This window comes from Ascaphus truei, chromosome 6, assembly GCF_040206685.1.
Source record: "Ascaphus truei isolate aAscTru1 chromosome 6, aAscTru1.hap1, whole genome shotgun sequence".
In the NCBI taxonomy this organism is placed as follows: Eukaryota; Metazoa; Chordata; class Amphibia; order Anura; family Ascaphidae; genus Ascaphus; species Ascaphus truei.
This window is the reverse complement of record NC_134488.1, coordinates 140,382,950-140,404,393: the sequence shown is the minus strand read 5'-3', so window position 1 is coordinate 140,404,393 and position 21,444 is coordinate 140,382,950. Positions and strand designations below refer to the sequence as shown.

The window sequence follows — 21,444 nt, the reverse complement described above, 5'->3', positions numbered from 1 at the left end:
GAGAGGAGAGGAGAAGGGCCAGGGAGGAGAGGAGAGGAGAAGGGCCAGGGAGGAGAGGAGAAGGGCCAGGGAGGAGAGGAGAAGGGCCAGGGAGGAGAGGAGAAGGGCCAGGGAGGAGAGGAGAAGGGCCAGGGAGGAGAGGAGAAGGGCCAGGGAGGAGAGGAGAAGGGCCAGGGAGGAGAGGAGAAGGGCCAGGGAGGAGAGGAGAAGGGCCAGGGAGGAGAGGAGAAGGGCCAGGGAGGAGAGGAGAAGGGCCAGGGAGGAGAGGAGAAGGGCCAGGGAGGAGAGGAGAAGGGCCAGGGAGGAGAGGAGAGGAGAAGGGCCAGGGAGGAGAGGAGAGGAGAAGGGCCAGGGAGGAGAGGAGAGGAGAAGGGCCAGGGAGGAGAGGAGAGGAGAAGGGCCAGGGAGGAGAGGAGAGGAGAAGGGCCAGGGAGGAGAGGAGAGGAGAAGGGCCAGGGAGGAGAGGAGAGGAGAAGGGCCAGGGAGGAGAGGAGAGGAGAAGGGCCAGGGAGGAGAGGAGAGGAGAAGGGCCAGGGAGGAGAGGAGAGGAGAAGGGCCAGGGAGGAGAGGAGAGGAGAAGGGCCAGGGAGGAGAGGAGAGGAGAAGGGCCAGGGAGGAGAGGAGAGGAGAAGGGCCAGGGAGGAGAGGAGAGGAGAAGGGCCAGGGAGGAGAGGAGAGGAGAAGGGCCAGGGAGGAGAGGAGAGGAGAAGGGCCAGGGAGGAGAGGAGAGGAGAAGGGCCAGGGAGGAGAGGAGAGGAGAGGAGAAGGGCCAGGGAGGAGAGGAGAGGAGAGGAGAAGGGCCAGGGAGGAGAGGAGAAGGGCCAGGGAGGAGAGGAGAAGGGCCAGGGAGGAGAGGAGAAGGGCCAGGGAGGAGAGGAGAAGGGCCAGGGAGGAGAGGAGAAGGGCCAGGGAGGAGAGGAGAAGGGCCAGGGAGGAGAGGAGAGGAGAGGAGAAGGGCCAGGGAGGAGAGGAGAGGAGAGGAGAAGGGCCAGGGAGGAGAGGAGAGGAGAAGGGCCAGGGAGGAGAGGAGAGGAGAAGGGCCAGGGAGGAGAGGAGAGGAGAAGGGCCAGGGAGGAGAGGAGAGGAGAAGGGCCAGGGAGGAGAGGAGAGGAGAAGGGCCAGGGAGGAGAGGAGAGGAGAAGGGCCAGGGAGGAGAGGAGAGGAGAAGGGCCAGGGAGGAGAGGAGAGGAGAAGGGCCAGGGAGGAGAGGAGAGGAGAAGGGCCAGGGAGGAGAGGAGAGGAGAAGGGCCAGGGAGGAGAGGAGAGGAGAAGGGCCAGGGAGGAGAGGAGAGGAGAAGGGCCAGGGAGGAGAGGAGAGGAGAAGGGCCAGGGAGGAGAGGAGAGGAGAAGGGCCAGGGAGGAGAGGAGAGGAGAAGGGCCAGGGAGGAGAGGAGAGGAGAAGGGCCAGGGAGGAGAGGAGAGGAGAAGGGCCAGGGAGGAGAGGAGAAGGGCCAGGGAGGAGAGGAGAGGAGAAGGGCCAGGGAGGAGAGGAGAGGAGAAGGGCCAGGGAGGAGAGGAGAGGAGAAGGGCCAGGGAGGAGAGGAGAGGAGAAGGGCCAGGGAGGAGAGGAGAGGAGAAGGGCCAGGGAGGAGAGGAGAGGAGAGGAGAAGGGCCAGGGAGGAGAGGAGAGGAGAGGAGAAGGGCCAGGGAGGAGAGGAGAGGAGAGGAGAAGGGCCAGGGAGGAGAGGAGAGGAGAGGAGAAGGGCCAGGGAGGAGAGGAGAGGAGAGGAGAAGGGCCAGGGAGGAGAGGAGAGGAGAGGAGAAGGGCCAGTGAGGAGAGGAGAGGAGAGGAGAAGGGCCAGGGAGGAGAGGAGAGGAGAGGAGAAGGGCCAGGGAGGAGAGGAGAGGAGAGGAGAAGGGCCAGGGAGGAGAGGAGAGGAGAGGAGAAGGGCCAGGGAGGAGAGGAGAGGAGAAGGGCCAGGGAGGAGAGGAGAGGAGAAGGGCCAGGGAGGAGAGGAGAGGAGAAGGGCCAGGGAGGAGAGGAGAGGAGAAGGGCCAGGGAGGAGAGGAGAGGAGAAGGGCCAGGGAGGAGAGGAGAGGAGAAGGGCCAGGGAGGAGAGGAGATCATCAGGAGAAGGGCCAGGGAGGAGGAGGGTTGGGAAGGAGAGGAGATCATCAGGAGAGTTGGGGAGGAGAGTTGGGGAGGAGAGGGGAGGAGGAGGGTTGGGAAGGAGAGGAGATCATCAGGAGAGTTGGGGAGGAGAGTTGGGGAGGAGAGGGGAGGAGGAGGGTTGGGAAGGAGAGGGGAGGAGGAGGGTTGGGAAGGAGAGGGGGGAGGAGGGTTGGGAAGGAGAGGGGGGGAGGAGGGTTGGGAAGGAGAGGGGAGGAGGAGGGTTGGGAAGGAGAGGGGGGGAGGAGGAGGGTTGGGATGGAGAGGGGAGGAGGAGGGTTGGGAAGGAGAGGGGAGGAGGAGGGTTGGGAAGGAGAGGGGAGGAGGAGGGTTGGGAAGGAGAGGGGAGGAGGAGGGTTGGGAAGGAGAGGGGAGGAGGAGGGTTGGGAAGGAGAGCGGAGGAGGAGGGTTGGGAAGGAGAGGGGAGGAGGAGGGTTGGGAAGGAGAGGGGAGGAGGAGGGTTGGGAAGGAGAGGGGAGGAGGAGGGTTGGGAAGGAGAGGGGAGGAGGAGGGTTGGGAAGGAGAGGGGAGGAGGAGGGTTGGGAAGGAGAGGGGGAGGAGGGTTGGGAAGGAGAGGGGAGGAGGAGGGTTGGGAAGGAGAGGGGTTGGGGTGGAGATGGGAAGGAGAGGGGAGGAGGAGGGTTGCGAAGGAGAGGGGAGGAGGAGGGTTGCGAAGGAGAGGGGAGGAGGAGGGTTGCGAAGGAGAGGGGTTGGGGTGGAGATGGGATCAGGATGATTAAGGAGGAGGAGGGTAAGGGAGGAGAGGGGAGTTAGGGGTTTGCAGTGGAGTTGGATACAGGGAGGTGAAAGAGAGGGGCCTGTTCATTAAAGTGTGAATGGCCATTCCATGTGAAAAGGGCAAAACCGCCGGGAGATACATCTCGCCAACTTTATAAAGCAGTTTTTACACCATCAGACTGAGCACAGACTGCATGTTACAGTGCTGTGTGATCCTGTGTGATCCTGTGTGATCCTGTGTGATCCTGTGTGATCCTGTGTGATCCTGTGTGATCCTGTGTGATCCTGTGTGATCCTGGCTGTGAGATACTGTGTGATCCTGGCTGTGAGATGCTGTGTGATCCTGGCTGTGAGATACTGTGTGATCCTGGCTGTGAGATACTGTGTGATCCTGGCTGTGAGATGCAGTGTGATCCTGGCTGTGAGATGCAGTGTGATCCTGGCTGTGAGATGCAGTGTGATCCTGGCTGTGAGATACTGTGTGATCCTGGCTGTGAGATTCTGTGTGATCCTGGCTGTGAGATACTGTGTGATCCTGGCTGTGAGATGCTGTGTGATCCTGGCTGTGAGATGCTGTGTGATCCTGGCTGTGAGATACTGTGTGATCCTGGCTGTGAGATACTGTGTGATCCTGGCTGTGAGATACTGTGTGATCCTGGCTGTGAGATACTGTGTGATCCTGGCTGTGAGATACTGTGTGATCCTGGCTGTGAGATCTTGTGTGATCCTGGCTGTGAGATACTGTGTGATCCTGGCTGTGAGATACTGTGTGATCCTGGCTGTGAGATCTTGTGTGATCCTGGCTGTGAGATGCTGTGTGATCCTGGCTGTGAGATACTGTGTGATCCTGGCTGTGAGATACTGTGTGATCCTGGCTGTGAGATCTTGTGTGATCCTGGCTGTGAGATGCTGTGTGATCCTGGCTGTGAGATTCTGTGTGATCCTGGCTGTGAGATCTTGTGTGATCCTGGCTGTGAGATGCTGTGTGATCCTGGCTGTGAGATACTGTGTGTTCCTGGCTGTGAGATACTGTGTGATCCTGGCTGTGAGATCTTGTGTGATCCTGGCTGTGAGATGCTGTGTGATCCTGGCTGTGAGATACTGTGTGATCCTGGCTGTGAGATACTGTGTGATCCTGGCTGTGAGATACTGTGTGATCCTGGCTGTGAGATACTGTGTGATCCTGGCTGTGAGATCCTGTGTGATCCTGGCTGTGAGATCCTGTGTGATCCTGGCTGTGAGATACTGTGTGTTCCTGGCTGTGAGATCCTGTGTGATCCTGGCTGTGAGATGCTGTGTGATCCTGGCTGTGAGATACTGTGTGATCCTGGCTGTGAGATAGTGTGTGATCCTGGCTGTGAGATGCTGTGTGCCCCTGTCTGGGAGATACTGTGTGATCCTGGCTGTGACATGCTGTGTGATCCTGGCTGTGAGATACTGTGTGATCCTGGCTGTGAGATACTGTGTGATCCTGGCTGTGAGATACTGTGTGATCCTGGCTGTGAGATGCTGTGTGATCCTGGCTGTGAGATACTGTGTGATCCTGGCTGTGAGATACTGTGTGATCCTGGCTGTGAGATGCTGTGTGATCCTGGCTGTGAGATACTGTGTGATCCTGGCTGTGAGATGCTGTGTGATCCTGGCTGTGAGATCCTGTGTGATACTGGCTGTGAGATGCTGTGTGATCCTGGCTGTGAGATGCTGTGTGATCCTGGCTGTGAGATACTGTGTGATCCTGGCTGTGAGATACGCTGTGTGATCCTGGCTGTGAGATACTGTGTGATCCTGGCTGTGAGATACTGTGTGATCCTGGCTGTGAGATACTGTGTGATCCTGGCTGTGAGATGCTGTGTGATCCTGGCTGTGAGATTCTGTGTGATCCTGGCTGTGAGATGCTGTGTGATCCTGGCTGTGAGATTCTGTGTGATCCTGGCTGTGAGATACTGTGTGATCCTGGCTGTGAGATACTGTGTGATCCTGGCTGTGAGATGCTGTGTGATCCTGGCTGTGAGATTCTGTGTGATCCTGGCTGTGAGATGCTGTGTGATCCTGGCTGTGAGATGCTGTGTGATCCTGGCTGTGAGATACTGTGTGATCCTGGCTGTGAGATACTGTGTGATCCTGGCTGTGAGATGCTGTGTGATCCTGGCTGTGAGATTATGTGTGATCCTGGCTGTGAGATCTTGTGTGATCCTGGCTGTGAGATCTTGTGTGATCCTGGCTGTGAGATCTTGTGTGATCCTGGCTGTGAGATGCTGTGTGATCCTGGCTGTGAGATGCTGTGTGATCCTGGCTGTGAGATACTGTGTGATCCTGGCTGTGAGATGCTGTGTGATCCTGTGTGATCCTGGCTGTGAGATACTGTGTGATCCTGGCTGTGAGATACTGTGTGATCCTGGCTGTGAGATACTGTGTGTTCCTGGCTGTGAGATACTGTGTGTTCCTGGCTGTGAGATTCTGTGTGATCCTGGCTGTGAGATACTGTGTGATCCTGGCTGTGAGATGCTGTGTGATCCTGGCTGTGAGATACTGTGTGATCCTGGCTGTGAGATACTGTGTGATCCTGGCTGTGAGATACTGTGTGATCCTGGCTGTGAGATGCTGTGTGATCCTGGCTGTGAGATACTGTGTGATCCTGGCTGTGAGACACTGTGTGATCCAGGCTGTGAGATACTGTGGGATCCTGGCTGTGAGATGCTGTGTGATCCTGGCTGTGAGATACTGTGTGATCCAGGCTGTGAGATACTGTGTGATCCTGGCTGTGAGATGCTGTGTGATCCTGGCTGTGAGATGCTGTGAGATCCTGTGTGATCCTGGCTGTGAGATACTGTGTGTTCCTGGCTGTGAGATACTGTGTGATCCTGGCTGTGAGATACTGTGTGATCCTGGCTGTGAGATACTGTGTGATCCTGGCTGTGAGATACTGTGTGATCCTGGCTGTGAGATACTGTGTGATCCTGGCTGTGAGATACTGTGTGATCCTGGCTGTGAGATACTGTGTGATCCTGGCTGTGAGATACTGTGTGATCCTGGCTGTGAGATGCTGTGTGATCCTGGCTGTGAGATGCTGTGTGATCCTGGCTGTGAGATGCTGTGTGATCCTGGCTGTGAGATACTGTGTGATCCTGGCTGTGAGATACTGTGTGATCCTGGCTGTGAGATGCTGTGAGATACTGTGTGATCCTGGCTGTGAGATACTGTGTGATCCTGGCTGTGAGATCTTGTGTGATCTTGGCTGTGAGATCTTGTGTGATCCTGGCTGTGAGATACTGTGTGATCCTGGCTGTGAGATGCTGTGTGATCCTGGCTGTGAGATACTGTGTGATCCTGGCTGTGAGATACTGTGTGATCCTGGCTGTGAGATGCTGTGTGATCCTGGCTGTGAGATACTGTGTGATCCTGGCTGTGAGATACTGTGTGATCCAGGCTGTGAGATACTGTGGGATCCTGGCTGTGAGATACTGTGTGATCCTGGCTGTGAGATACTGTGTGATCCTGGCTGTGAGATACTGTGGGATCCTGGCTGTGAGATACTGTGTGATCCAGGCTGTGAGATACTGTGGGATCCTGGCTGTGAGATACTGTGTGATCCTGGCTGTGAGATACTGTGTGATCCTGGCTGTGAGATACTGTGTGATCCTGGCTGTGAGATACTGTGTGATCCTGGCTGTGAGATCTTGTGTGATCCTGGCTGTGAGATGCTGTGTGATCCTGGCTGTGAGATTCTGTGTGATCCTGGCTGTGAGATCTTGTGTGATCCTGGCTGTGAGATACTGTGTGATCCAGGCTGTGAGATACTGTGTGATCCTGGCTGTGAGATACTGTGTGATCCTGGCTGTGAGATACTGTGTGATCCTGGCTGTGAGATACTGTGTGATCCTGGCTGTGAGATGCTGTGTGATCCTGGCTGTGAGATTCTGTGTGATCCTGGCTGTGAGATGCTGTGTGATCCTGGCTGTGAGATGCTGTGTGATCCTGGCTGTGAGATGCTGTGTGATCCTGGCTGTGAGATACTGTGTGATCCTGGCTGTGAGATCTTGTGTGATCCTGGCTGTGAGATGCTGTGTGATCCTGGCTGTGAGATTCTGTGTGATCCTGGCTGTGAGATCTTGTGTGATCCTGGCTGTGAGATGCTGTGTGATCCTGGCTGTGAGATGCTGTGTGATCCTGGCTGTGAGATACTGTGTGATCCTGGCTGTGAGATGCTGTGTGATCCTGTGTGATCCTGGCTGTGAGATACTGTGTGATCCTGGCTGTGAGATACTGTGTGTTCCTGGCTGTGAGATACTGTGTGTTCCTGGCTGTGAGATTCTGTGTGATCCTGGCTGTGAGATACTGTGTGATCCTGGCTGTGAGATACTGTGTGATCCTGGCTGTGAGATGCTGTGTGATCCTGGCTGTGAGATTCTGTGTGATCCTGGCTGTGAGATGCTGTGTGATCCTGGCTGTGAGATGCTGTGTGATCCTGGCTGTGAGATGCTGTGTGATCCTGGCTGTGAGATGCTGTGTGATCCTGGCTGTGAGATACTGTGTGATCCTGGCTGTGAGATCTTGTGTGATCCTGGCTGTGAGATGCTGTGTGATCCTGGCTGTGAGATTCTGTGTGATCCTGGCTGTGAGATCTTGTGTGATCCTGGCTGTGAGATGCTGTGTGATCCTGGCTGTGAGATGCTGTGTGATCCTGGCTGTGAGATACTGTGTGATCCTGGCTGTGAGATGCTGTGTGATCCTGTGTGATCCTGGCTGTGAGATACTGTGTGATCCTGGCTGTGAGATACTGTGTGTTCCTGGCTGTGAGATACTGTGTGTTCCTGGCTGTGAGATTCTGTGTGATCCTGGCTGTGAGATACTGTGTGATCCTGGCTGTGAGATACTGTGTGATCCTGGCTGTGAGATACTGTGTGATCCTGGCTGTGAGATGCTGTGTGATCCTGGCTGTGAGATACTGTGTGATCCTGGCTGTGAGATACTGTGTGATCCTGGCTGTGAGATACTGTGTGATCCTGGCTGTGAGATGCTGTGTGATCCTGGCTGTGAGATACTGTGTGATCCTGGCTGTGAGATACTGTGTGATCCTGGCTGTGAGATACTGTGTGTTCCTGGCTGTGAGATACTGTGTGATACTGTGTGATCCTGGCTGTGAGATCCTGTGTGATCCTGGCTGTGAGATACTGTGTGATCCTGGCTGTGAGATGCTGTGTGATCCTGGCTGTGAGATACTGTGTGATCCTGGCTGTGAGATACTGTGTGACCCTGGCTGTGAGATGCTGTGTGATCCTGGCTGTGAGATACTGTGTGATCCTGGCTGTGAGATACTGTGTGATCCTGGCTGTGAGATGCTGTGTGATCCTGGCTGTGAGATGCTGTGTGATCCTGGCTGTGAGATTCTGTGTGATCCTGGCTGTGAGATGCTGTGTGATCCTGGCTGTGAGATGCTGTGTGATCCTGGCTGTGAGATGCTGTGTGATCCTGGCTGTGAGATACTGTGTGATCCTGGCTGTGAGATCTTGTGTGATCCTGGCTGTGAGATGCTGTGTGATCCTGGCTGTGAGATTCTGTGTGATCCTGGCTGTGAGATCTTGTGTGATCCTGGCTGTGAGATGCTGTGTGATCCTGGCTGTGAGATGCTGTGTGATCCTGGCTGTGAGATACTGTGTGATCCTGGCTGTGAGATGCTGTGTGATCCTGTGTGATCCTGGCTGTGAGATACTGTGTGATCCTGGCTGTGAGATACTGTTTGTTCCTGGCTGTGAGATACTGTGTGTTCCTGGCTGTGAGATTCTGTGTGATCCTGGCTGTGAGATACTGTGTGATCCTGGCTGTGAGATACTGTGTGATCCTGGCTGTGAGATACTGTGTGATCCTGGCTGTGAGATGCTGTGTGATCCTGGCTGTGAGATGCTGTGTGATCCTGGCTGTGAGATACTGTGTGATCCTGGCTGTGAGATACTGTGTGATCCTGGCTGTGAGATACTGTGTGATCCTGGCTGTGAGATGCTGTGTGATCCTGGCTGTGAGATACTGTGTGATCCTGGCTGTGAGATACTGTGCGATCCTGGCTGTGAGATACTGTGTGTTCCTGGCTGTGAGATACTGTGTGATCCTGGCTGTGAGATACTGTGTGATCCTGGCTGTGAGATCCTGTGTGATCCTGGCTGTGAGATGCTGTGTGATCCTGGCTGTGAGATGCTGTGTGATCCTGGCTGTGAGCGGCTGTGTGATCCTGGCTGTGAGATACTGTGTGATCCTGGCTGTGAGATACTGTGTGATCCTGGCTGTGAGATGCTGTGTGATCCTGGCTGTGAGATACTGTGTGATCCTGGCTGTGAGATACTGTGTGATCCTGGCTGTGAGATCTTGTGTGATCCTGGCTGTGAGATACTGTGTGATCCTGGCTGTGAGATACTGTGTGATCCTGGCTGTGAGACGCTGTGTGATCCTGGCTGTGAGACGCTGTGTGATCCTGGCTGTGAGATCCTGTGTGATCCTGGCTGTGAGATACTGTGTGATCCAGGCTGTGAGATACTGTGGGATCCTGGCTGTGAGATACTGTGTGATCCTGGCTGTGAGATACTGTGTGATCCTGGCTGTGAGATACTGTGTGATCCAGGCTGTGAGATACTGTGGGATCCTGGCTGTGAGATACTGTGTGATCCTGGCTGTGAGATACTGTGGGATCCTGGCTGTGAGATACTGTGTGATCCTGGCTGTGAGATACTGTGTGATCCTGGCTGTGAGATACTGTGTGATCCTGGCTGTGAGATACTGTGTGATCCTGGCTGTGAGATCTTGTGTGATCCTGGCTGTGAGATGCTGTGTGATCCTGGCTGTGAGATTCTGTGTGATCCTGGCTGTGAGATCTTGTGTGATCCTGGCTGTGAGATGCTGTGTGATCCTGGCTGTGAGATGCTGTGTGATCCTGGCTGTGAGATACTGGCTGTGAGATACTGTGTGATCCTGGCTGTGAGATCTTGTGTGATCCTGGCTGTGAGATATTGTGTGATCCTGGCTGTGAGATACTGTGTGATCCTGGCTGTGAGATACTGTGTGATCCTGGCTGTGAGATACTGTGTGATCCAGGCTGTGAGATACTGTGTGATCCTGGCTGTGAGATGCTGTGTGATCCTGGCTGTGAGATACTGTGTGATCCTGGCTGTGAGATACTGTGTGATCCTGGCTGTGAGATGCTGTGTGATCCTGGCTGTGAGATACTGTGTGATCCTGGCTGTGAGATACTGTGTGATCCAGGCTGTGAGATACTGTGGGATCCTGGCTGTGAGATACTGTGTGATCCTGGCTGTGAGATACTGTGTGATCCAGGCTGTGAGATACTGTGGGATCCTGGCTGTGAGATACTGTGTGATCCTGGCTGTGAGATACTGTGTGATCCAGGCTGTGAGATACTGTGGGATCCTGGCTGTGAGATACTGTGTGATCCTGGCTGTGAGATACTGTGTGATCCTGGCTGTGAGATACTGTGTGATCCTGGCTGTGAGATACTGTGTGATCCTGGCTGTGAGATGCTGTGTGATCCTGGCTGTGAGATACTGTGTGATCCTGGCTGTGAGATACTGTGTGATCCTGGCTGTGAGATGCTGTGTGATCCTGGCTGTGAGATACTGTGTGATCCTGGCTGTGAGATACTGTGTGATCCAGGCTGTGAGATACTGTGGGATCCTGGCTGTGAGATACTGTGTGATCCTGGCTGTGAGATACTGTGTGATCCAGGCTGTGAGATACTGTGGGATCCTGGCTGTGAGATACTGTGTGATCCTGGCTGTGAGATACTGTGTGATCCAGGCTGTGAGATACTGTGGGATCCTGGCTGTGAGATACTGTGTGATCCTGGCTGTGAGATACTGTGTGATCCTGGCTGTGAGATACTGTGTGATCCTGGCTGTGAGATACTGTGTGATCCTGGCTGTGAGATACAATACTGTGTGATCCTGGCTGTGAGATACTGTGTGATCCTGGCTGTGAGATACTGTGTGATCCTGGCTGTGAGATGCTGTGTGATCCTGGCTGTGAGATTCTGTGTGATCCTGGCTGTGAGATACTGTGTGATCCTGGCTGTGAGATACTGTGTGATCCTGGCTGTGAGATACTGTGTGATCCTGGCTGTGAGATACTGTGTGATCCTGGCTGTGAGATGCTGTGTGATCCTGGCTGTGAGATACTGTGTGATCCTGGCTGGGAGATACTGTGTGATCCTGGCTGTGAGATTCTGTGTGATCCTGGCTGTGAGATCCTGTGTGATCCTGGCTGTGAGATGCTGTGTGATCCTGGCTGTGAGATACAATACTATGTGATCCTGGCTGTGAGATCCTGTGTGATCCTGGCTGTGAGATACTGTGTGATCCTGGCTGTGAGATACTGTGTGATCCTGGCTGTGAGATACTGTGTGATCCTGACTGTGAGATCCTGTGTGATCCTGGCTGTGAGATACTGTGTGATCCTGGCTGTGAGATACTGTGTGATCCTGGCTGTGAGATACTGTGTGATCCTGGCTGTGAGATACTGTGTGATCCTGGCTGTGAGATACTGTGTGATCCTGGCTGTGAGATACTGTGTGATCCTGGCTGTGAGATACTGTGTGATCCTGGCTGTGAGATACTGTGTGATCCTGGCTGTGAGATCCTGTGTGATCCTGGCTGTGAGATCCTGTGTGATCCTGGCTGTGAGATAGAGAAATATAGAAAGCGAGAGAGCATTTGGTGCGCCACTAATATAAATAAAGTACAACATTATGTAACCGGGTCCTGTGGAACTTATAACAAGTCCTTTAACTTCTTTAAATCTTATTCATTGTTGCGTCCCACACCCAGACTGTATGTAAGCCCCACTCTTACTCACCTTTTTAACCTCTCACCTCTGGCACATTCCCATCTTCATTCAAACATGCATTCCTCCTCACGCCCTTTCTAAAGCAACCCTCGCTTCACCCAACCTCTAACTAACGCTGTCTCTTCATTGCCTCCAAGCCCCTGGAGTGACGTGTACACAATGCACTGCTCTTTCTCCTCTGTCTCCCTGCTTAACTCTTTGCAATCTGGTTTCCGTCCTCGACACTCCGAGACAGAACTACTGTAACAAAAGTGACCAATGACTCGCAGCAAAATCTAAGGGTCACTTCTCCTTACTCACCCTCCTGGGTCTCTCTGCTGCCTCTGACACTGATCACCCCCTTCTCCTGAGCACAGACTGTCCTGCTCTGCCATACTCTGCCTGCAGCTGTGACATCAGATCCCGCGGACCCCCGAACCGCTGAGCAGGCGGAAGTCCCACAGGAGTCAGAGTTCCCTCCCTGATTGAGTAGGATAATTGTGCCTGACTCTGTCTAACTGGAAGTGTATTACTTGGTTTCTGCATGTGAAATACAAACGTATTTGCTCTATCTTTGCCTTCCTTTCTTTCCCACATACTGGAAGCGTGGTGTATCTTGCTATATCCACAGTGCCACGGATCAACCATTCCACGTAGAGATGTATCTCTTACAGCCTGTATGTGAGCAGCAGCGTGTGAATGGGATACCTAATATGTATGCATATCTTCCCATTTTATGTTCCCTATTTTTGGATTCTCTGCAGGTATATAAGTTACCTGCGCTGTGCCCAGCTTAAAGCAGATAGATCAGTGATTTAACTTTTTTTTTATTTTTTGTTACCGATCCCTGTAATTATATTGTGAATTCTGAGGAACCCCAACCCTCTCTAATAGCGCGTCTGAGATCAGATGCATTGTAAGGAACCCCACCCCTCTCTAATTGCGCGACTGAGATCAGATGCATTGTAAGGAACCCCAACCCTCTCTAATAGCGCATCTGAGATCAGATGCATTATGAGGAACCCCGACCCTCTCTAATAGCGCGTCTGAGATCAGATGCCTTGTAAGGAACTCCAACCCTCTCTGATAACATTTCTGTGATCAGATGCATTGTAAGGAACCCCAACCCTCTCTAATAGCGCGTCTGAGATCAGATGCATTGTAAGGAACCCCAACCCTCTCTAATAGCACGTCTGAGATCAGATGCATTGTAAGGAACCCCAACCCTCTCTAATAGCGCGTCTGTGATCAGATGCATTGTAAGGAACCCCAACCCTCTCTAATAGCGCGTCTGTGATCAGATGCATTGTAAGGAACCCCAACCCTCTCTAATAACGTTTCTGTGATCAGATGCATTGTAAGGAACCCCAACCCTCTCTAATAACGTTTCTGTGATCAGATGCATTGTAAATTCTTCTGTATTTGGTACAATATTCAAATGACCTGACATTGCAGGGAACGGATGCCCAGGGAATCCCTGCTGAAAATCACTGACACAGATCCTCTTGGGAGCCTTTTTAATCCTGTTATCCTCTGCTAGATGAGTCTGTTTTCATGCAAGTGACTGGCGTGGCCATGAATATGCGCTACAAATTAAGTTCTTTACGCTTACACATTCTTCTGTATTGCGCTTTTGCACCTTCTCCGGTGTAATCGGACGTTCCCGCGCTGCCGGGATTTACAGGACTTCTCTGCCTTTTCCTCCGTATCACGTGCGTTTCCCGTATTTCAAGGCCACGCAGTTTTTGCTTTAGACATTTCCTATCTGTGCCACTTAAATTACGTTATCTTCTGTGAGATCTTCCTCCAGTAATCGGTGCTGCATTTCTTTTCTATGTGAACTCATTCAAAGTCTTTAAAAATAATCAGTGGTATAAATCTCTGGCTATTTAACATATTTGGCTTATTAATTCTGTTCCCTGATTTCATAAAACAGGTTTCAGTGGGTGGGGGCGCGTTTGTTTGTGGGCGGGGGTGCGTTTCTCTGTGGGCGGGGGTGCGTTTCTCTGTGGGCGGGGGCGCCTTTCTCTGTGGGCGGGGGCGCGTTTCTCTGTGGGCGGGGGCGCGTTTTTCTGTGGGCGCGGGGCGCGTTTCTCTGTGGGCGGGGGCGCGTTTCTCTGTGGGCGGGGGCGCGTTTCTCTGTGGGCGGGGGCGCGTTTCTCTGTGGGCGGGGGCGCGTTTCTCTGTGGGCGCGTTTCTCTGTGGGCGTGTTTCTCTGTGGGCGGGGGCGCGTTTCTCTGTGGGCGGGGGCGCGTTTCTCTGTGGGCGGGGGCGCGTTTCTCTGTGGGCGGGGGCGCGTTTCTCTGTGGGCGGGGGCGCGTTTCTCTGTGGGCGGGGGCGCGTTTCTCTGTGGGCGGGGGCGCGTTTCTCTGCGGATTGCATTGCTTCCTATCTGCATACTGTATATCTCTGCCTTTATTTTCAAAAACACTAGATGGCGCTCTACTAACCCAAACAGTGATATCAATTATATCAATAATAATTATTAAACATTAGTGAAAAAACAGTGAATAATATAAAATAAATAAATAGTGATAGTAAAGGCAAAACCACTTATCACTCGACCCTGTAGAACAGACTGTTTCAGAAGTCTGGAGGATACACTGCTAGTTCGAAGTCCCGGGGAGCGTCGCCGAATGCCCAAAAAAGAAGAAATGTGGATAGTGTAATACAGTATAAACCGTGAATTAAAAATGAAATCAGGCTTCCAATTTCCTACTCACAAGTGAAGTAGAAAAAGGAGCGTGTGTGCCAGTCTTTGACTATAAATCGTCCCAGTCTGGATGGTGGGGTATATGCGGTCAGCAATCTCAGACAAAAGAGAAAACAACCATAATGCAGATCAAACAACAAATTTATCAATGAAAAGCTCACAAATGGAGGCTTACATGGGTCCAGAAAGTTTAAGCAGTGAACAGCTGGGCGCCGTGGTGTGTCGCGACTTTCACCACCTCGGTACAGTCTGCTGCAGATATCGCCTGCGTCTGGTCCCGTGGCGTCACTTCCGGATGGTGGCGTCACGACTACCCGGAACGGAGGACACCAACAGGGATCCCTCTGCTTCTCTCTCTCCCCCAAGATGGCTAACGAGCCAAACTCAACGCGTTTCGACGTGATGACGTCTTCCTCAGGAGTGGCTAATTCATGCTAATGGCTGAATATATACACCCTATACTAAACTCTGATTGGTACAATAGTACCAGCTCATAAACAGCTTTAATATGAGCTAATACACATAAACGTATAATCTGTGCGGGTAATAGGAGACTATATAAACAATATGAACATTATAAAATTAATCTTCACAATAGCATAATACAAATAAAAGAATATACATATGATAATTAAATAAAAAAAAAATATATAACGGCTAGATAGAAATGGTACATTTAACCAATTCTATAAATAATATTATAAATTAACAGGTGGAACAATAAATCTAAAAAATGTTTAAGCATACTTGTATATGATGTTAAATTACACAAAAAAAATAAAATATATATATATATATATATATATATATATATATATATATATATACACACATATATACAGTGCTCGACAAACCCGGTCGCCAACTCGCCAGCTGCGATCGGATATTGGCTCGTGGCCAGTAACCTTTCCCCTGCTGTGTAAAAAAAAAAAATTCCCCTGCTCGGAAAAAAATAAATCGGAGCTGATTGGCTGTGACGCGGGATGGATTTGCCAGGACTTCAAACCGCCCTTTCTGCACGGGTAAGTAATATGGGGGGGGCGGGGGGAGTGCGTGCCTCCTTGTGCGTGTCTCCTAGTGCGTGTTTCCTCCTCCTCCATAGTATCCTCTTGTATAATTGTGTCAGCTCCTGCACTGATCCGGTCATGGAGGAGTTTGGACACATGCTTGAGGTGGGGTAAATACACTTTAAATATTTATATATACATTGATACATCTTCCCCCCTCTCTCCGGTGCTCCCGCTGCCCGCGCGGGACGTAACATACTGTAGTAGCCGGGGTGTTTCTCTCTCCCCCCCCTCCCTCCGGTGCTACCGCTGCCCGCGCGGGTCTGAGGATGTTGAAGTAGTCAGGGTGCTTCTCTCTCCCCCCCCCCCCCTCCCTCCGGAGCTACCGCTGCCCGCGCGGGTCTGAGGATGTTGCAGTAGTCAGGGTGCTTCTCTCTCCCCCCCTCCCTCCGGTGCTACCGCTGCCCGCGCGGGTCTGAGGATGTTACAGTAGCCGGTGTCTCCCCCCCCCCTCCTCCCTCCCTCCCTCCCTCCCTCCGGTGCTACCGCTGCCCGCGCGGGTCTGAGGATGTTACAGTAGCCGGTGTCTCCCCCCCCCCTCCTCCCTCCCTCCCTCCCTCCCTCCGGTGCTACCGCTGCCCGCGCGGGTCTGAGGATGTTGCAGTAGTCAGGGTGTTTCTCTCCCCTCTGTGCTCCCGCCCCGGGCGGCAGGAAGTAGCAGGGTGTTTCTCCTCTCTCCCCTCCGCGCACGTCCCTTCCCGTGTGTGTGTGTGTGTGTGTGTGTGTGGGTATGAGAGTGAGATTGAGTGTTTCTGTGTGTAAGAGAGAGAGAGAGAGAGAGAGAGAGAGAATGAATATATATGGGAGTGTGTGTGTGTGTGTATAGGAGAGAGAGAATGTGTGTGTGCAGGACACCAGAGGTACCCACCCACCCAGTCAGTCGACCCCCCACCCACCCACCCAGTCAGTCGACCCCCCACCCACCCAGTCAGTCAGTCACCCCCCCCACCCACCCAGTCACCCAGTCAGTTAAAGTAACCACCCCCCCACCCAGTCACCCAGTCAGTTAAAGTAACCACCCCCCCACCCAGTCACCCAGTCAGTTACACCCCCCCCCAGTCAGTTACCCCCTGTCTCTCTCCTCTCTGTCTCTTCTCTGTCTCTGTCTCTCTCCCCTCTCTGTCTCTGTCTCTCTCCCCTCTCTGTCTCTGTCTCTCTCCCCTCTCTGTCTCTGTCTCTCTCTCCTCTCTGTCTCTGTCTCTCTCCCCTCTCTGTCTCTCTCCCCTCTCTGTCTCTGTCTCTCTCCCCTCTCTGTCTCTGTCTCTCTCCCCTCTCTGTCTCTGTCTCTCTCCCCTCTCTGTCTCTGTCTCTCTCCCCTCTCTGTCTCTGTCTCTCTCCCCTCTCTGTCTCTGTCTCTCTCCCCTCTCTGTCTCTGTCTCTCTCCCCTCTCTGTCTCTGTCTCTCTCCCCTCTCTGTCTCTGTCTCTCTCCCCTCTCTGTCTCTGTCTCTCTCCCCTCTCTGTCTCTGTCTCTCTCCCCTCTCTGTCTCTGTCTCTCTCCCCTCTCTGTCTCTGTCTCTCTCCCCTCTCTGTCTCTGTCTCTCTCCCCTCTCTGTCTCTGTCTCTCTCCCCTCTCTGTCTCTGTCTCTCTCCCCTCTCTGTCTCTGTCTCTCTCCCCTCTCTGTCTCTGTCTCTCTCCCCTCTCTGTCTCTGTCTCCCTCCCCTCTCTGTCTCTGTCTCTCTCCCCTTTCTGTCTCTGTCTCTCTCCCTTCTCTGTCTCTGTCTCTCTCCCCTCTCTGTCTCTGTCTCTCTCCCCTCTCTGTCTCTGTCTCTCTCCCCTCTCTGTCTCTCTCCCCCTCTCTCTGTCTCTCTCCCCCTCTCTCTGTCTCTCTCCCCTCTCTGTCTCTCTCCCCTCTCTGTCTCTCTCCCCTCTCTCTGTCTCTCTCCCCTCTCTGTCTCTCTCCCCTCTCTGTCGCTCTCCCCTCTCTGTCGCTCTCCCCTCTCTGTCGCTCTCCCCTCTCTGTCGCTCTCCCCTCTCTGTCGCTCTCCCCTCTCTGTCGCTCTCCCCTCTCTGTCGCTCTCCCCTCTCTGTCTCTGTCACTCTCCCCTCTCTGTCTCTGTCGCTCTCCCCTCTCTGTCTCTGTCGCTCTCCCCTCTCTGTCTCTGTCGCTCTCCCCTCTCTGTCTCTGTCGCTCTCCCCTCTCTGTCTCTGTCGCTCTCCCCTCTCTGTCTCTGTCGCTCTCCCCTCTCTGTCTCTGTCGCTCTCCCCTCTCTGTCTCTGTCGCTCTCCCCTCTCTGTCTCCGTCGCTCTCCCCTCTCTGTCTCTCTCTGTCTCTCCCCTCTCTGTCTCTCTATCACTCTCTGTCTCTCACCCACACTCTCTCTGTCTCACACTCTGGACCTGGATATTTTATTTACCCTATATATCTTATACTACACCGAAATAACATACTGCTTTCTTCCAGATCTGACTCAAGCTTCACACGGGAGACATCGGAATCCCCCCTAACCCAGAAGACAGGTAGGGAACACATCCCCTCCAATGTATAACATTGCGGGAATGAGGGTACCTGGACATTGAGGGACTGCGGATCAGGTAAGATCCCAGGTGGGATTGCTGCTTTAAATATTGTGAAGCGGGGGCGTCCAGACAATGGTTAAGGGGTACAGGAAACTAGTCACACACACACGTAACAAGGACTAATTGTAGTATAATGTAATACAATAAATAAACTTATGTTAAAAAACGAATGTTCTTACTAGGAATTTACTCAATTTATTTTATTTATGTATTTTTTTTAAAGCGGGGGCGGGACTAGGGGCGGGGTTGGGGGCGGGATTAGGTGGCGAGTAGATTTTTTGGTTCGGCGAGTAGATTTTTGGGTGATTTGTCAAGCACTGTATATATATATATATATATATATATATATATATATATATATATATAAACAACATTATTTGTTATGTTGCCCCCAGAACAACATAACCAAACTCTTTCTCTAACTAAGGTAATAATCTTTAAAAACGGCGATTGATGATAACCTATTAAACATATGCCGGAAGAGAACAAGAAAAAAACATAATTAACATCCAATACATATTTTAAAAATAAAAATTTAAAAATTATAAAAATGTATAAAAGGAACATATTGAATGGAAATCAGTATTGACAACTATATATTAACTATAAAAACTCTCTAAGAATACACCTATATCAAGCTCAGCGTGCCTGTCTGTGAGTGTGTGTGTGTGAGAGAGAGAGAGTGTGTGTGTGTGTGTGTGTGTGTGTGTGTGTGTGTGCCTGCGTATGTGTATGAGTGTGTGTGAGTGAGAGAGTGCCTGTGTGTGTGTGTGTGTGTGTGTGTGTGTGTGTGTGTGTGTGTGTGTGTGTGTGTGTGTGTGTGTGTGTGTTGCTTCCATCAGCAGCCCGAGCCCAGGGAGGGAGGCGGGGGAGAGTAGCGGGTCCCTCCGCTCAAGCCACGCCCCCCCTCCCGCTCAAGCCTCCCACTCCCGCCCACCTCCCGCTCCGGCTCCCGCTCCCTACAGACCGCATATCGCGGTCTGTGTATGTCAGCGCCACGCCTGTCTGCAGTGCGGGAGCGCTGACGGAGGGAGCGGGGCCTTAGCCTTAGTCTTACCAACATATTGTAGCACACATGGGCACTCAATGAGATAAATAATATAGTTGGTTCTACAAGTGATATGTTTTTTAATAGTGTACTTCTTTTTAGTAATGTTAGAAATAAACTCATATTTATCTCGATATTTTTCCAGCTTGTCTATTATAATTTGTAATAAAGGAAAAATTGAAATCATTGTTATCTTGTTTCTGTTTCTTAGATGTGTCTTTTAATAGATCTTCCCTTTCTAGATTTTCAACTTTTTGTATTGCCGACTGAACAATTTGTTTATCGTACTCTTTCTCTTAGAACCTTTACTCAAGAAATTTAGTTTGAATCATAAAATTTGCATCATCTGTACAATTTCTTTTTAATCTTCTAAATTGCCCATAAGGCACAATTCGAAGCCAACTAGGGTGGTGACAAGTGGTTTGTAATATATAATTATTTTTGTCGACATCCTTAAAATGTGTCATAGTCTTAATAGTACCTTCTATGTAAATCACCAAATCCAGGAAATGAATTCTGCTCTTACTGTAAATTGTGAACATTGTAAATAGATACTGGCACATAGTCACGAATGACCAGATTATAGGAAATATGTTTCCTGACAAACCAGTTATTATATTTAAAAGAGCAAGAACATTAAAAGATCAACTGGCACCTAGTGCATTGCCAAGAAACAATTAAACAATAAATAGATGGTTACCTAATATTAAAGGTTTCTTTGGCTGCACTATGTGCAAAGCTTGTGCTTATCGAGCAATAGATAAATATGATTTTATTTCCAATATGACTAAAAAGAAGTACACTATTACAAAACATATCACTTGTAGAACCAACTATATTATTTATCTAATTGAGTGCCCATGTGGGCTACAATATGTTGGGAAGACTAAGAGACAAATGAACATCAGAATACTATAACATATTGGCACTATTAGACGTAGAGTCATGACCCATCTTCTGTCTGTACATTTTATTATGAAACATCAAGGGGATACAGTATATATCAGGCTTTAAGTTCAGTGCTATAGAACATGTTCTTCCCCATTGGAGAGGGGGAGACAGAGAGCTGGAACTAACAAAGAGGGAACCCTTTTGGATATTTACACTTAAGACGTTGGTTCCAGATGGCCTAAACGCTGAGCTTGATATAGGTGTATTCTTATAGAGCTTTTACAGTAAATATATAGTTGGCAATACTGATTTCCATTCAATGTGTTCCTTTTATACATTTTTACAATTTTTAAATTTTTAAAATATGTATTGGATTTTAATTATGTTTTTTTCTTGTTCTCTTCCGGCATATGTTTAATAGGTTATCAGCAATCGCTGTTTTTAAAGATTATTATCTTGGTTAGAGAATGAGTTTGGTTATGTTGTTTTGGGGGCAACATAACAAATAATGTTGTTTTTTATTTTATATATATATATATATATATATATATATATATATATATATATATATATATATATATATATATATATATATATATATATATTTATATTGTGTAATTTAACATCATATACAAGTATGCTTAAACATTTTTTAGATTTATTGTTCCACCTGTTAATTTATAATGTTATTTATAGAATTGGTTAAATGTACCATTTCTATCTAGCCATTATATATATATTTTTTTATTTAGTTATCATATGTATATTCTTTCATTTGTATTATGCTATCGTGAAGATTAATTTTATAATGTTCATATTGTTTATATAGTCTCCTATTACCCGCACAGATTATACGTTTATGTGTATTAGCTCATATTAAAGCTGTTTATGAGCTGGTACTATTGTACCAATCAGAGTTTAGTATAGGGTGTATATATTCAGCCATTAGCATGAATTAGCCACTCCTGAGGAAGACGTCATCACGTCGAAACGCGTTGAGTTTGGCTCGTTAGCCATCTTGGGGGAGAGAGAGAAGCAGAGGGATCCCTGTTGGTGTCCTCTGTTCCGGGTAGCCGTGACGCCACCATCCGGAAGTGACGCCACGGGACCAGACGCAGGCGATATCTGCAGCAGACTGTACCGAGGTGGTGAAAGTCTCGACACACCACGGCGCCCAGCTGTTCACTGCTTAAACTTTCTGGACCCATGTAAGCCTCCATTTGTGAGCTTTTCATTGATAAATTTGTTGTTTGATCTGCATTATGGTTGTTTTCTCTTTTGTCTGAGATTGCTGACCGCATATACCCCACATCCAGACTGGGACGATTTATAGTCAAAGACTGGCACACACGCTCCTTTTTCTACTTCACTTGTGAGTAGGAAATTGGAAACCTTATTTCATTTTTAATTCACGGTTTATACTGTATTACACTATCCACATTTCTTCTTTTTTGGGCATTCGGCGACACTCCCCTGGACTTCGAACTAGCAGTGTATCTCTGCCTTTGTGTCTGATCTAGATTAGAACCCATACA

The 21,444-nt window shown here is 50.4% G+C and overlaps 1 protein-coding gene across 1 annotated transcript in view; it reads left to right on the top strand.

The window, feature by feature from the left end:
• The window catches only part of LOC142497995 (guanylate-binding protein 1-like), a 62,204-nt gene that overhangs the window by 970 nt on the left and 39,790 nt on the right, over nt 1-21,444 (top strand). The window lies entirely within an intron of this gene.